General features: G+C 42.6%; 1 protein-coding gene across 3 annotated transcripts in view; it reads right to left on the reverse strand.

Moving 5' to 3' along the window:
- The window catches only part of tcf4 (transcription factor 4), a 226,498-nt gene that overhangs the window by 151,418 nt on the left and 58,003 nt on the right, over positions 1 to 17,077 (reverse strand). The gene's annotated exons all lie outside the window — the stretch shown is intronic.

The following is a 17,077-nucleotide window of genomic DNA, read 5'->3' on the forward strand; positions in this document are numbered from 1 at the left end:
GGGGGCACAAACAGAAGCTGAATTTCAAACATTCAGCATGGACAGAAAATTGGGCACAATATCTAAAATCTGCACAGTAATGACAGCAGCAGAAAAAGTTGGAACTTCTTTTTTCCCTTAAAAATTGGCTGTCTGTGAACACACACACACACACACACACACACACACACACACACACACACACACACACACACATAGAGCTGGAGAGGCTGTTACCTAAAAGCTTGCCACAGGAAACATCTGTTCAGACAAAACAGACACATTCAGTTTAGACAAAACCACAACGAGAGCACCTCTACACACACACACACACACACACACACACACACACACACACACACACACACACACACACACACACACACACACACACACACAGAGTTACAGTAACAGATATAATGCAGTTAGTGTGAGGCACCTAAAATCCCAGTAGCAATAAATTTATCAGCGTTTATGTAATTCCAATGTAGCAAATGCGATTTGACTATTTTGTTATTTGTCAGCAAATCAAAATGTGGCAACGTCAGAGTGGTGTCAGCGCTGGCTGCAGGTGCAGTCATCGCTCATGTGTCAGAGCGATATACAAACAAGGACATTAGGGAATCCTGTACCGCTGTGCAGCATTGGATTATTGATTTAAAAACTTTCAGTTTCTCAGAAAGACAAAAAGAAAAGGTGGGAAAAAAACGTGAGAAGGAGGTAAAAGAAGAAGGAGAAGGAAAAATAAGGGGGAAAAAAGCAGACTTGAAGGAGAGATACAGAGAAGAATAGAAGGAAACGACAACAGAATGAAGGAAAGATGAAAGGATAAAAAAAGAAATAACAGAAGGAGGAAGAGAAGGTAAAAGACTGATGAAGGGAAGGCATGAAAAAAGGAGCAGAGGGACACAAGTGGGGTTTAAAATAGGAAGCAAGCAAACGAGGAGCACGAGGAGTGTAAACAAAGGAGAGAAAAGGACAGGTGGAGCCAAATGGAGGGAGGAAGAAAGAAAAGTGGAATGGAGGCGAGTGACTCTGAGATAAAGATGGGAAAAACAGGGGGAAGGAGAAGGGTGTGGAAAAAGAGAGATGGGGCTGCATAGGTGCTCATACTCTTTACTCTCACTGAGGAATGTTTGAGGGGCTAAAAATGACCCAAACTATTAGTCATTACATCTGAAAAACCAAAAAAAAAGGGAACTACATCCAAATCATACCACAATCAACACACACACACACACACACACACACACACACACACACACATGGCCACAAAGGAACCAGGACATGCTGTATTTTCACTTTTCAACATCCGAATGTTGAGTTTATCTGAACAAACGACTGGTTTGTTTCAACATTTTCGCTTTTTCTCAAATTCCTCCGTTGGTTCTTCTTGGATACCTCTTTCCAGGGAACACACACTAAAACACACGCACGCACACACACATAAGCACACAAAATAACACAAACACTAACACACACAGCCGTTTTCACAACAAAGACTGAGACTGTGCCATGCTGCTGCAGAGGGGGCAGTGCCACGTTGGCAAAGCCCAGGGGGCAACTGCTATCTCCTGCCAACACTTCACACACACACACACACACACACACACACACACACACACACTTAACGTATCAGTATTCCGGCATCGTTGCAGTCGACTCCTCCGCCTGCTTTGTGTGGCTTCGTGTTCGGCGCTCTCCTCACATTTTCTATAGACGCTGCATTAAAAATCTTTCATTCTGACACAAATCAAACACACCTGAACACAAACAGCTCCTTTTTTTTTCTGCATAACCCAGAAGTGAAGAACCTCGAGTCTTTGTATCAAATATGTTACTGTTTTTTTCCATCTGACATGTTTAACATAATATGTGTGTTTTAGTCAGAACATCATGAAATAACGACGATTATTGTTCTTAATGTTACACTAAATGTAATTTTTTTGGCTTTCACTTAACTTTAAACAGACATTATGAGGAGGTTGAAGCTGACACACAGACGGCACTTTACAGAGATTATCCTGCTTTAACCTGACTGAGACCACCTAATCTCTGCTGTTTTATTCTTCCTATGGATTAACATGCACTCTCCTGCTCTCGTTTGTCTTTTATCTGCCACACTACAATTTATAAACTTTGCTTTATGCCACTTATGCTTTATATCGTGCACATTTAATCTTTAAAAGGACACAAAGTGCATCTTTACACCCGGTTTAAGGTCGAATAAATCCTTTCACAGGTTCAGAGGATATAACACACAAACTGAAAGTAACTGTAAAAGAAATACTCGAGTACTCTCAACACTTTTCTTTCATTGCATGTCATCTTAACTAATCCTAAGGTTTAAAAAATACCCTATAAGAAATATATTCAAGCATCTTATTATCACACATGGGCATCTTTCATTATGACAGCACCTTGGCAACCACAGTAAATATGTCGGGAGCACAAAAGGAAGTGAGGTGGTGCAGTCTCAGGACAGCCTGTGGGCTGCAAAACATCAGAAACAGCCATAAACCACTTTTTGGTAAGTTTTGACCAAAAATATTCCTGCACACATCTTTATTACTGCAATCATGGTGAGATACTGTAAGAACTGAAAAAATGACGAGGGAGATTATGACTGCTTTATGAGTAAACACAGGCCGTATTTACTTATAAAGGGACAAGGGAATAATGTAACTAGTTTGGGTGGCAAATGTATCAATATAAAAAAGTCATAATAATGAGCATGAACGTGTTTCAGTTAACTGGGGGAAAAATTATGTTCATATAAGAAACAAAGCTTTAAAAATCTAATACCTGACTGCTCCTATTTATTTTATTCATGTCGGCTAACTTATCAGAGATATGTGGCATTTTGTCTTTAATTGATAATTAAGTACAGGTGTGTTCACCTCTGTAAAACCAAACTGTCCGTTTCCTCTACACGTCCTTTATAAAATATTAGATCTTTTCTAATATGCCGTTTGTCATACAGATGCACACGTAACCACAGTTAGTGGGAAAATTGAGCTGCATTAAAACTACTCCAACCCTATCACAGAGGACAACCCACAACTAAACCTTGGACTTAATATTGTGTCACTTGTAACTGATCGAGTCTGAAACTGATGATATCATCAACCAGCACAGAGGAGACCAAAAACCTGAACAAGCACGGAGGGCTTTCTTACACGGATGTAGACAACGGCCACATAATTACCACAAAAACCTCCAGAACAGAACCTGCAGATTAAACTGACATCATGTTGTTGAATATTGTTATTACACAGGCCGAAGACAATAACGAGCTGCTGCTGCTCCTGCCGCCGCCGCCACAGAGTGAAGAGCAAAATATCGCTATTAGCTGTGTTCAGGTGCCAAACCACAGATACTGTTATCTGTCAGTATCATCTCTCACACACACACACACACACACTGAGTGATAAGCTCCTGCTGAAGCTCTGACTTTACGTTCTCACAGGTGTACAGCAGCGTTCCCCAGAGGGCGTTTCTGCCTCTCTTTGTCTGCGACACACACTTCATCATGTTCAAGTCACTTAGATTTAGTGACTTACAGCCCTCCAAAACAAGACTGACAAATTACAGGCTGAAGGTGAAGACAGAGTTGGAAGAATTCATTTTTGTTTGTTTGTTTATTGGTGAATTAAAGATATTGTTAGAGTTGCTTCTTCTCGTTTTAACACCAGTGTAGGTGTAAGTGTGAGCGTAATGCCGCCACCCACAGACCACCATTCAACCAGATCAAAGATCAAACGAGGAGAAGTTGCACAAAAATTTCGACAAAGAGCCCACGAAGTGAATAAAATGTGAATGTGGGATGAAAGGTTCCTCAGGCAACTTTATTCTGAGGAGGTTAATGTGACCACCAGACACATGGGATAAAATATCCATAGTCCCTGGAAAATCTTCTCTTTCAGGATATGAAGGAGGTCCGTGAGTCCGCTCAGTCAGTTTTTAAAGCACCATCTGTACGTCAGTTGGTGCAGATTTTAGCGCTGTGCCCTCACAGCGAGGCCTTCTTAAAGTCTTCTAAGTTGGCCGTGGGTGCAGGAGTGAAACAGAAGAAGCTTCGAGTGCTTCAGCAAAACTAGAAAAGTGCTGTAAAGATGCCAGTGCACTTCCAGGGTGACCAGATCCCCAAACTAAATGTGGGACAAAAAGTGTGTGTGTGTGTTTTAATGCAGCAGTCTTCTTACTCTCATGTATTTGCATTTAAAACTGTTGTTAGCTGCTACTCCAGATGCTCTTTTGTGCAGTAATCGTCTGGGTGTCGGTGAGGATCTGTCTGCGCATGCTTCTTTTTTCACACCTTCCACCAGTTTCACCCAAATCCGTGTAGCTTGTGACCTTATTTCAGATTTTTTTTTTCCATCCAGAATCCAGAAAAGACTATGAAGACTTTTATAAACTACAGCCAAGGAAAGTCTGGGACACTGTTTCAGTGTGTGCAGATAAAAATCCCACCCTGTGTGTATGAACATTAATGCACACCCCTGTACCACACGAACCACTGCTGTAATAACACATTTAGGCCAAAGATTAAGACTGGTCTCTGTAAGGTTAAGATGCAGGCTGCAGTCCCGCTGATGAGCTGTTTTCCAGCCTCTACCAATAAAGCAGGAAGAGGCCTACAGAGGCATTTAGCACGTATTAAATCTTTTCCAATAAAAAAAAAAGTTTGAAGTTTTTTGTCCTGACCCATCCACCCCCATTGTTTCCTTTCCTTCACTTCTCCTTTCCTACACCTTAGTCTCCTCCATCCTTTCTTCATTCCTGTCACTCTGCATGCTTTCCTGTAACTTTCTGCTGGCCTCTCTCTATTTCCCTCTCTGCCGTTCGAGCTCTCTCCGTATCTCTTGCTGCCCGTCTCCCTTTCATCTCTCGCCATCTGCCTTCCTCCATCTCCATTTTCCTCCCTCTCTAACTCTTTTCTTGTCTCACCTCTCTCTCTCTCTCTCTCTCCCCCCGTCTCCCGCCCCTCCCGCTCGTCTCACTAAAAACTTGGCAGTGATCCCCGTCGCGTTTTTTCCCCCCTCTCGTTCTCTCTCTCCACTACTCGTTTGGGGGATTGCGAATGAATGCGATCCAATCTAGACCTCGGCTAAGAGACATGAATTTTCATTAATTACAACCTTGTCAGCAAAAGCATTATGGGAGCTGAATATGAAAATGCTAATGAGGGGAGCTCATTTGCATATTTTTCTTTGTTGGAATGTCATTAATTATTACGTTTTATGATGATGAATGCAGCTGTCGATGGTTGGCCCTCCATGCCTAATTAGCTATCAGAAAATCCTCCGATCAAAAAAATGGATAGGGACCCCAAACTTTTCATTTGGCCCCTCTTTCACTTCCTCTCTGTGTGTCACTCTATCCCTGTTATTTACTAAGTGCTTTTATTATCTCTAACACTTTCTTCCGTTAAAGCCCATTATACTCTCATTCTTCCTGTTTCAATATCTTTTTCTTTTGGCTCCATTTGCTCTTACTTTTACTCTTTCTTGTTCCTCAGCTTCACTTTTGAACATCAGTCCTTCTTTGTTCATATCCCAACAGCCTTTGGGTCCTGGCTCTTTTTTTTACCTACGCCTTTAGTTTATTGTGCCTTTATTGATGGACTGACCTTTACCTGTACCCTGCTGGTGACCTTAGCTTCTTCAGCTCTGGTCATTTAGCTGGCAGCTCCTTTAGCACCAACCCTTAGACTTTTACTGTAGCCCCTATACCTTTACTCCTAAAGGCAAAAGAAGCTCTTTTTGCCTAATGTTAATTATCTTTAGCACTGTTGTTTTTTTTCTTTAGCTCATTTAGCCTTTGACCTTTGTCTAGGCACCCACATAAGACCCCAAGCTTTGGTGTTTCAGTCCTTTTACCGTACTAGTGGTTCTCCAGGTCATGGTGGACTTGAGTGCTTGAAGAGAAGGCAGCTGGTCCTCCTTTTGGTTGGTGAAGACGTTTCACCTCTCATCCAAGAGGCTTCTTCAGTTTGCAAACCAAAAAGGAGAAGTGGTGCATTCATCTAACTATGATAAGGTGACCTGATCTCCTGTAGCCCCACATACATTTTCTCAGGTTTGGTTTCTGTAACCTAAAAATTACTGACCCACGATCTGAGGGCAGTGGCGACTGTAGCTCAGGAGACAGAGCAGGTTGCCCATTAATCAGAAGGTCAGTGGTTTGAGCCCTGGCTCTCCTGCTCTGCATGCCTAAGTGTCCTTTTCCAAGATATTGAACCACTAATTACCCTTGATGCATTCACCAGTGTGTGTGATAAATAAAGTGCGTAAAAAGCATAGAAAGAAGCACTGTATCACTGTGAATGTGGCCAGTCGTGTGAAAGTGCTCTCAGGGGTCAGGAAGATTAGAAAAGAGCTACATGAACACGACTTCATCCCTGATTTTGTGGTTCCAGCTCGCTCAGCCTGTCACCCCTTTGTTTGCTTCACCTCTAAGAGTGAAATGTGCTACCTGCAATTAATAGCATGCACTCTCAAAGTCTGTGATGTACTAATCAGCTCGAGCACGTGTTACCAAAGCGCTAACTATTATGATTTTATCAACTTTTGATAAAACGCTTGCAGCTAGCTAATCAGATGTAACACCCGACATGATTTTCTCATCATTATCTTGCTGACTTGAACTGTGAGGATCAGTTTCTGACGACAAAATGTTTAAAATGAGCAAGTTGGACACACGGACAATGAGCTGTTTAAAGCTACGGCGGCCCACAGGCTGGTGACTTCCAATATGGCTGCCAAAAGCTGCGCCACCTCACCTGGACGTCCCGCACTGCTGTCCACGTCCCTCCTCACCTCACTCTTGCTGTTGTTCCTTCCATCACTCACTCTTTTGTCTAAAAACAGTAACACTGAAGACTTAGCAAATCCCCCCTCCAAAAAGCCACTAACGAACACCCCCCCCCTCACATGGCTTAATGAATGCCAGGCTTAATTAGAGCACCATGATGTCAGAGACATTAATTATCAGTTGGCTTCGTTTCAGAAAACACACACTGTCTCTTTTTCTGTCTCTCTCTCTGCCTGTCTGTCTCCGTCTCTTAGTTTTTCTCAGCATCTGCTTTTCTCTTTATTTCCGTTTTCCATTTTTAAACTCAGATTTCTCGACTCTAATCTTTAACCAACACTCGTTCAGTTAATGGAAGAGAATCAGCATGAATTCATTTCTGATTTACACCGTTTTATGGCGTAGTTCTAAATCTCACGCACACGTCCGATTGGACTTCGACTTTCACTGAGCTCCATCTTTTTTGGCCCGGCGTGCACGGTGATGTTGGCGAAACTGAGGCGGGATGAAGGACGGCTCAGGAAGGTCATCAGCTGAGGCGTCCCATGCACACAGACATGCGAGTGTGGTTCAAGGCAGGTTTGAAGCTGCATTCATATTTCTGTGCATGCACACACACACACACACACACACACACACACACGGGGAAAGCAGAAGAGGCTGAAAACACAATATGAGTATAACTCTTTTCTCCACAGCTGAGCTAAAATCAGCAAAACGAGCTAAAACAGGCTCAAAGGCTCAGCAGACCAAAGAAGTAGGCTATAATTTTGGGGGGTATCATCACTATGACAACACCTTTTGGTATTACAGTCGTTTAACCAAAATTTATGTGAAACTACTAAAGTGCTGATTTAAATGCTGCATGAAAGTCCCGCTGTCACATCCTTACATCCACTACAAAATCTTTGTATTCCAGAGTTAACTGGTGACACACGCTGCTAAAAGCACCAACCATTCTGTATCCACTTACGCTGAGAGTTGTCATAGCGATAACCTCTGCCCTTTGCTCGCAGCATTTGTTTCTTCTGCAGGTGTTTCAGGTACCTGATAGCTGGACACTTCCTGCTCTCTTGCCCTCCTGCCTTGCTGTTGTTACATTATAACATTTTCATGCCTAAACCACCTTTATTATCTTTATTATCCTAATTCAGTTAGTTTAAACTACTTTGCTGATATGCTGCTAAAAAGCGTGTGTTCCTTTGTTCCCATGACGTCTCAGATCAGGTCCTGATACTTTAATGGCTTTTTGCTCAGCTGATCACAGCACGTGTGGCTTTATCAGCTCCTCTCTGTACTTTAGATTTTCACAGATGTTCCCTCATTATTAAAGTTATGATTAAAAAAGAGTGCAATAATGAGAAAAAGGTATAAGCACACTATTACACACCATAGAATATATACACTGCTATCACACTATATATCCAAGCATTTCTCCACTGTAACACTTTTTAACTGTGTACTGTCCTATTAAGAGCTCAGATCTATGAGAAACCAACATATTATTCACAGTACCAAAGTTTTGGACTCTAAAAAACATGGACATTTTCCTTTAAGGGTTGCAGTGTGAGCGTAGCCCCCGTGTCTGTCTGATGATAAAATACAGTTCATCTTTGGCCTCTGGGAGTCACAGTTATAACTGAAGAGCTCTCTCACTCACTCTCACTCACTCTCACAATAAACATACTGTTTAATGCTGCACATCTCTATCTCCCTCTCTCACCTCTCACACACAAACAAGCACTCTCTCAGCAGCACACACACACACACACACACACACACACACACACACACACACTGTAGCGTAGCTGGCCAGATGGGACTCTTCCACATGACCAAGCCGATCAATCAACACTGAAGGGCCCAGGTGCTACTACGCACCATTTCACAGTCTGTCACACATACACACACACTCTGTCTCACACACACACACACACACACACACACACACACACACACACACATACACACATACACACAGATGAGTTGCACATGCACACATTGCTGTAGAGACATGCAGAGATAAAGGACACACAAAACACACACCCATTGAGCAAGGCAGGAAAACACACACACACACACACACACACACACACACACACACACTGTAACATGAGTGACCCGAGCTCGGTCTCTTGGGGTCTCATCTGGATGGATGACAGAAGATGGTGAAGACAGACACATGCATGGACAGACAGACAGGCAGACAGGCAGGCAGATAAATACACAGATGCAGAAAGATGGTTTTTGATGTTCTCAGATATTTGACAGTTTAGAAAACTTGATGGGTCATGATAATCTTTTACATAATATTACACCTAAAATTGATTAATTTATCTCAGGGATCCAGTCATATGTTCAGCATGTGCTTTCCACAATGTAACCATATACACACACAAATAAAAAACTGGTTCCATAAAGTTATGATAAACCTAATTTAAATATGATCATAATCAGCAGATGATAAAATTATAAAACTGTTCATTTCCTATAAAACTGTAGCATCTCTGTTAATGTTTGCATGGATCCGTGGGACGAGGAGGTCAGGGTGGATGGATGGATTGTGAGAGATTGAGGAGACAGTTTTTTTTTTAAAAAAAAAAACTAAAAAACAACTGCAGTATTTGATTGGTGGGTTGTAGTTTTATCAGATCAATGAATTCTTACACGTGTCAGTGCAAACAACATATTGTGTTGTTTACTTTGAAGGACTTGTTGGGTAAAACTAATAAAGGCATTCCTCAGTTTGACAAAGGGCAGGAATCTTTGTTTTTCTGGAGCTGTTCTGATCCCGGGTGGTCCGCGGTCCTTCCCGTGTTCATCCTGATCCGTGTGCCTGAGTTCTGGATTTATAGTTTGTTGTCCTGCAGATTTTGTACTTTTGAGCTGAAATGTTTCAGCATTAATAAAGGTTTGTTTTTAATTATTAAGACTGCCACCAAATCCTGCATTTGGGGCCACTTCCTGCTGCATTGATTATGACAATAAATGTCTGATGAATTTTTTTTTAAGGAAAATTAGGGGATCTCATTGATTTCCTTCTTTTCCTCTACAGCAGCAGCACCAACTTATTGGGGTTTTGTATTGACCTTCTTAATAATATATTTACTGTAAAATCATATAGTCACAGCAGTAATCATAAAGCCTGACTACCTTCTTTTTAAAAAGTGACATTTAACTCTGACAGTTCTTCAAAATACCCCCCCCAATCAGGAGCCCCGAAGTGTTCCCCGTTGAACCGCTCCTTTCAGAGTGTACATTTCACATTTCCACCCTCCACCCTCTCGCCTTGACGAGCCCTATTATTACAATGTCAGATCTAATTACACAGACAATTTACATGTGATACACGACCCCTTCAAAACAATAATACACTAAATACTCTGCAGTGGCTTACACTGTGCATCAGTGTTAATGCACTGAAGTCAGCACAGCACTAATCAATTTATGATAGCCTTTCAAAATACTCGAAGAATGAGACCGTGGATGTTCAGCGTCAATCAGCGGGGACAATAGAAGGAAAATGATCGAGGGCAGAGCGGGAAACGAAGAATGCTACGAGAAAAATTACCTCAATATTTCAGGATATTTATCATAATAAAGCAAAATTTATGTTTTGGGACACTTCGGAGACTTTTTAACCAGCATTTAGTTTCCAGAGCTGGCTCAGGTGTCATCATGTGACCCTAACTGCACACAGGTCATGTGATAAAGCAGCGGTTCTACAACCCCAAACCCCCGTCTGAGTTCTGTGATTTTAATTCTCTGCACCACTCCTCCTCCTCCACCCTCTTCCTCACTGTAATTGCTCTTCTCATCTCATCTACGTTTAACATCCTGAGCACAAAGAGCACGACCAAGCACCGGGAGACGGGGGGAACCTTGGCACCACACCCAGCTGAGGTGAGGGGCTCCTGAGGTAGACAGGGGGGCAAGAGAGAAGGTTCTCTGTGGTGGAGAAAGGGGGTGAAGGTGTAGCAGGAGATGACACAGAGACAGAAGGAAAAAAAGATCAAGAAGAGCAAGTTACATCGAGTGCATATCGAGAGAGAAATCGAGGAGTAACAAGGCTGATTGTGAGTGAATAAAAAAAACATGAAACTGAAGACCGCACCGTTTGGGTGAGAAACAGAGTGGCTAAAGGAGGGTGAACGAGGGGAGAGAGACAGATATGTATTTCTATATAAAGTGTCCAGATGTGACCTCCTCAGAGGGGGTCCAGCCTCATGGCTCAACACTCATTAATAAGGTCACACAGAGGTGAGACAGACGGCTGACTCACTGCATTTCAACAAAAACAGCACGAGGAGGAGGGAGCCGAGTTCACGAGGTTTATACACAGCTTTTTATATACAGCTTTGCTTAATGCTGCATTTTCTTAGACGTTAGAGCACAGGCAGTGACTTGGATGCAAATCACAATCTGGGAAACACGAGAACAGCAAACATTTTGTTTGGTTTATCCTTTTATCATATTGTCTTTTTCAATAAAGTTCACTGTAGTAAATGAAAGGTTTAAAATTAACATTGGCACTGTGAGTACGTTAGCGTGCTGATGTCAGCACATGACCAAATCCAGGGTTTCTGTACGATATCATAAATGAAACAGTTGGATCGTTTATGATTATGCAACCTTCATGGCTCTCAAGAGCAGAAAAAGCCAGAAGTAAGACGCACAAATTTCACTTGTTGTAATTTTTACTTTACAATCAGACGACTTCCACAATTTCTACAAATTAACAGAGGTCCTCAGGTAACACTTTGATTAGGATTTTAAATTTTGAGTGATTAAAGACCAATTCAGGTGTTCCAGTCACTTCCACAGGTGTATAAACCAAGCACCTCAGCATGCAGACTGCTGCTACAAACATCAGTGAAAGAATGGGTCGCTCTCAGGAGCTCAGTGAGTTCCAGCGTGGTACCGTGATAGGATGATACCTGTGCAACAAGTCCAGTCACTCCTAAATATTCCACAGTCAGCTGTTAGTGGGATTATAACAAAGTGGAAGCGATTGAAGCGATTACATCAACTCAGCCATGAAGTGGTAGGCCACGTAAAATCACAGAGTGGGGTCAGAGGATGCTGAGGGTCATAGTGCACAGAGGTCACCAACTTTCTGCAGCGTCAGTCACTACAGACCTCCAACCTTCATGTGACCTTCAGATCAGCTCAAGAACAGTGAGAGCTTCATGAATGGGTTTCCATGACAGCTGAATCCAAGCCTTACATCACCAAGCTCAATGCAAAGTGTTGATGCAGTGGTGTAAAGCACGCCGCCACTGGACTCTTGAGCAGTGGAGACGTGTTCTCTGGAGGGATGAATCACACTTCTTTGGTGGAGGGGGGGTTATGGTGTGGGGGTGTTTTCAGGAGTTGGGCTCGGCCCCTTAGTTCCAGTGAAAGGAACTCTTAATGCTTCAGCATACCAAGACATTTGGGACAATTCGATGCTCCCAACTCTGTGGGAACAGTTTGGGGATGGCCCCTTCCTGTTCCAACATGACTGCACAGCAGTGCACAAAGCAGCTCCATAAAGACATGAATGAGCCAGTTTGGTGTGGAAGAACTTGACTGGCCTGCACAGAGTCCTGACCTCAGCCTGATAGAACACCTTTGGGCACCTGTGACCAACACCTGTGAGCCAGGCCTTCTCTCCAACATCAGTGTCTGACCTCACAGATGTGCTTCTGGAAGAATGGTCAGAAATTCCCATAAACACTCCTAAACCTGTGGAAAGACTTCCCAGAAGAGCTGAAGCTGTTACAGCTGCAGAGGGTGGACCCACATCATATTAAACTCTATGGATTAAGAATGGATGTTACTCAGGTTCATGTGTGTGTGTGAAGGCAGATGAGTGAATACCTTTGGTGATATAGTGTAGCTTGGCATAATTTACAATTCAAAATACTCCTTATTCATCTTATACCAGTCTTATACAGTCCCTCACTGTCCAGAAACGTTGTCTGAGCTCACCTCCCTCAGCCTAAAGGCCAACTTTCTTCTAAATGGCTGCCCCCTTGCAAACCGAAACTTCGCAGTCACACTTCAAGGTGAGCATATTGGGACATCAGACCTCTGTGTCATACAGATACAATAGTAGGAAAAAAGAAACTGAGCATTCAGACCAGCCTGAAGCCAGAGGTGTTGGCTCACAGGGATTACTCGTACAGACACTCGACTCATTTGAATCTTTGGAAATGTTTAATGTGTCATATGTGCTCAATGCCCACATATGACAAAAATAAAGAAGCGCACTTTAATTCCCCACCTGAGCTAAAAACAAACACACAAACCTGAAGACTTAATAGTGTTCTGACAAAGGCTAATATGGCAGACAGGAGGATCCTCTTTAACCTGCTGTAGCGCTGAACCCTGAGTGATTTCAGATATGATCACAAGCAAAAAATCTTTAGTTTTACCTCCAAAAATGTAACCAGAGGAATTTTGGAGAACACATCCATACATGACATTTTTTTACATGACAGCATGAAAGTGGTGGAAGTGACAATTAAGCTCCATCAGATTGTTTATTTCTAAAAGAACAGAATGTGCTGAAACCACCGAGACCCTCATTTACTATGTAGGTGACAGTTACAGTGTGTCTGTCTGTGTGTGTGTTTGGGGGGAGAATTGGTTGGTGCACCTGCTCTGCCACAGCAACTACACACAGGTATTCACACAAGCGCGTATCTTTTGTGACCACACACACACACACACACACACATGCATGAAAGTAAGAATCACACTCACATTATACCTCAGCATTTGCACACAAAGTCAAATACACAGTTTAAATACACACATGTATTAATACATATATACACACACACACGTTACACATTAAAACACTCAGACAAGGACACGGCTGCATTCAATCACACACACACACACACACACACCTATGCAAACATATAAAAATGAAAGCAGCATCACACACTAAGGTACAGACCTGACAGTATGACAAGGTGAACTTGAACACACACACACACACAAGTACAAGCATGCACTCATTCATTTGCACAAAGAACACAAACACACACACACAAACGTTCAGATCCACACATTTAACCACATTAAAGCACACACACACAGAAGCTGACATCACACACTCAGACACTGAGGGGGTAAACTCACCAACTCACACACACCATCGAAACACACACACACACGACCACAAACCTACAAAAACACACAATTACATAAAAAAAAACTACAACTGCACGCACTAAAATTTGTGCACATACGTAAGTGGCAGTCCACATTTACACACACTTCTACAAATAGAACACACACACACATCTTATTCTGATTGCTAGATCGCTGTGCCTGTGCGTGTGTGTGTGTGTGTGTGTGTGTCAGCAGATTAATCTAGTGGGGTCGCTGAGATGACACTAATCCCTTCGCTGATTATCTAGAGCATAACATCACTCTAATCTGTTAGTGGGGGGGTTAAGAAAGACAGACAAGGTTAGAGAGGGAGGGGAGGGGTGGGGGTGTGCAGGGTCACCATGTTCAGGTTGGGTTCATTAAACTCTGAAGTTCTTTCTTCCTTTAGCGTCTCAAACCTGAGCGTGAACAGCCTGCAGTCCTTCACCACTAAAGCTCACAGTCATGCTCGTGGTATAAATACACTTTATCGTTTTTGGTCTAATGCTGCGAAGCTGCGCTCTAAGTCGCCTACTTGTGAGTCGTGTGATGTTTGATCACGAGGACTTCTTCGCTCGAAGTGAACTTCGCTCAAACAAACTGTAAGTGTGATGGACATCACGCCCTAACGGCATCTGTGCAGCCAAATGGAGGCAATGCAAAGCTCTGTCACAGTCCACCGCTACTGTTCAGACTCGCTCCTTATATATTCTGGGCTGGTTGATCCTCCGCTCATCATCGTGCTGTGATAAGACCACAGAGCCCGGGATACAGCTGCTCTTCTTCACCATTAACTGCACAAACAAGCAGCCTGGAAACTGCTAGCTTATCAATTTGAAAGTGTAAAAGATTTGTGTGCCGATGTGATGCCAAGGTTGAGAGAAGAAATGGCTGAGGCCCTTATGATGCTTTCTTTAAGTTTCCAAAGCTAACATGGCTCCTATTGATTGAACTGAATACAATATAATAAAGTTTATTTTAGATATCAGTATATACTGGTGGCTCTTACACTGCAGGGGTGAACAGATATTCTTTAACTTCTCTATTTAAACTTTATTGACTTTGTAAATTCATGTTTAAAGAGCTGTGCAAACAATTTTTCATATGACACAACAACAAGTGTTCTCCAACCAGTTGATGAGAACAGTTTCAATGCGGCTAGTAACACTGCAGCAAATACCGCCAAACAAGCGATGTAAAGTATCACCCACCACTGCAGCTGTAACGTAACAGCAGACTGACCTAGAAAGCCTCAACGACCCGCTCACGATACCAGAGCAAGCAGTTAGTAACTGTCTATCAACAGCCAAGCAACCACAAGCCAACGAAGCAGAAACACCTTGGCCCCAACCTGAGTACCTGAGAACTGGCTACTAGACTGCTGAGGTGATTTTTCACATGATGCTAAAACATCAATTTTAAGAAATCAGAACATGAAGCTAATCCCTCCGTGATTATTGGCACCTCATGTCCATAGGCGAGGATAAAGTAATTGCTTTCATGCTCAGCTCTGAAGGCAAGAGACCGGTACAGCATTCACAGAGTGCAGACGTTTCACCGATCTGCCTGTCAATCTCCCAGCTGTTAACAAGATCCCGAGGTTCTTGACCCTCCCACCCCCAGCCCCCCTAAAAAGAGCCATGGCCTCAGAGTTGGAGGTGCTAATTCTCATCCAATCTGAGAAACCCAATCGTTGATTTCTTAGTACTGATACTGAAAAGCTACAATATCCATCAGGACAAGCATGCACAGAGAGAGAAAAGCCAACACAAACATCACACACAATCAAATTTTACAGGTCGACTGTGAAACGCTTCTGTTAAACCTGAAGAGTCACAGGTACAAAGCAAAGAGGGAGTTTTCTCGAAAACTCTCAGCAGCGACAGAACTGTGTGAGCTCCATATCCGCTGCTGTCTCGCTCTCTTAGCGTTATCATTATCAAAGTAAATTGCAGCTCCTGTGCGCCAGATGAAATACAATATTTCCATTTCTGACTCTGCATTGTCTGCTCCCTCTCTGCGTCTGCAGATACATAAAATAATCACAACACTGTCACAACACATCGCGCTCACAATGGATCATTCCAACACGAGGCCCACGACTCTCAAGTTTTACGTTTCTTTCGCCTTGTTGGTGCATTTGGCACCAGGATTCGGTTCATTCGGTTTATTTTACTTTTGTTTCAGCTGATTTAATTAACCACTGATTTAATTAATAACATCCCCTTGTGAACTTTGCTTTTAACACTTGTGTGTGCATATATTAAAACTTTAACACAAGTCCTCGAGAGGCTTAGGGCACTTTAATAACATGAATGAAATTAATAAAATGTTTGTCATAATTTTTAATTAACCGCTACTCACGCATCTGTCTAAAATCCATTAACCACTTGAAACCAGGCTGTTCTCTAAAATTATAACATTTCTAGATTTAAATGTGGATTTCAGTGCTTTAAACTGGTCAGAGCTAACAGAGCCCGAGCCTCAGCACTACAAGCCAGGCCTTACTGTAGAGCTTTTGTGGGCAAATGGGAGAAAATTCCAACACGATGCAAAAAGCATGAAATTCAAAGTGTGGAGGCTGTTAGAGCAGCACACTGCTGACAGCTGTTTAGGAAGCATCACATGTGGCTATTAAAGTAATCCACACACTGTTGTTGGTTAAGTGTTTTTATACCTCCGCCCACAAAACATTATTTTACAGTGGAAATACACATCCATCCATCTTCTTCAACTTACCCAGTTCCAGAGGTGGAAAGTAATGAAGTACAAATACTCCGTTACTGTACTTAAGTAGATTTTTTTTGGGTATCTGTACTTTACTTGAGTATTTATTTTTCTGACTACTTTTTACTTTTACTCCCTACATTTTTACACAAGTATCTGTACTTTCTACTTCTTACATTTTCAAAACAAGCTCGTTACTTTAGGTTTAACGCATCTGAGAAACGTTTGCATTTCCGGTCAGTGCGGGAGCCGGCTCCAGATTGCGAGCGTTTTTTTGTCTTGGAAGCCGCAACAACAGGGCGGGCGGGAGGGAACAGACCCCACACGGTAGAGGCTCCTCCAACGCTCGCTCGGAGACCGGAAAGAGCCAGAGGAAGTTGCGCTTTACGTAGAGGCTGCACACCATAACGAT

The sequence above is a fragment of the Archocentrus centrarchus genome, chromosome 12, assembly GCF_007364275.1.
Source record: "Archocentrus centrarchus isolate MPI-CPG fArcCen1 chromosome 12, fArcCen1, whole genome shotgun sequence".
In the NCBI taxonomy this organism is placed as follows: domain Eukaryota; kingdom Metazoa; phylum Chordata; class Actinopteri; order Cichliformes; family Cichlidae; genus Archocentrus; species Archocentrus centrarchus.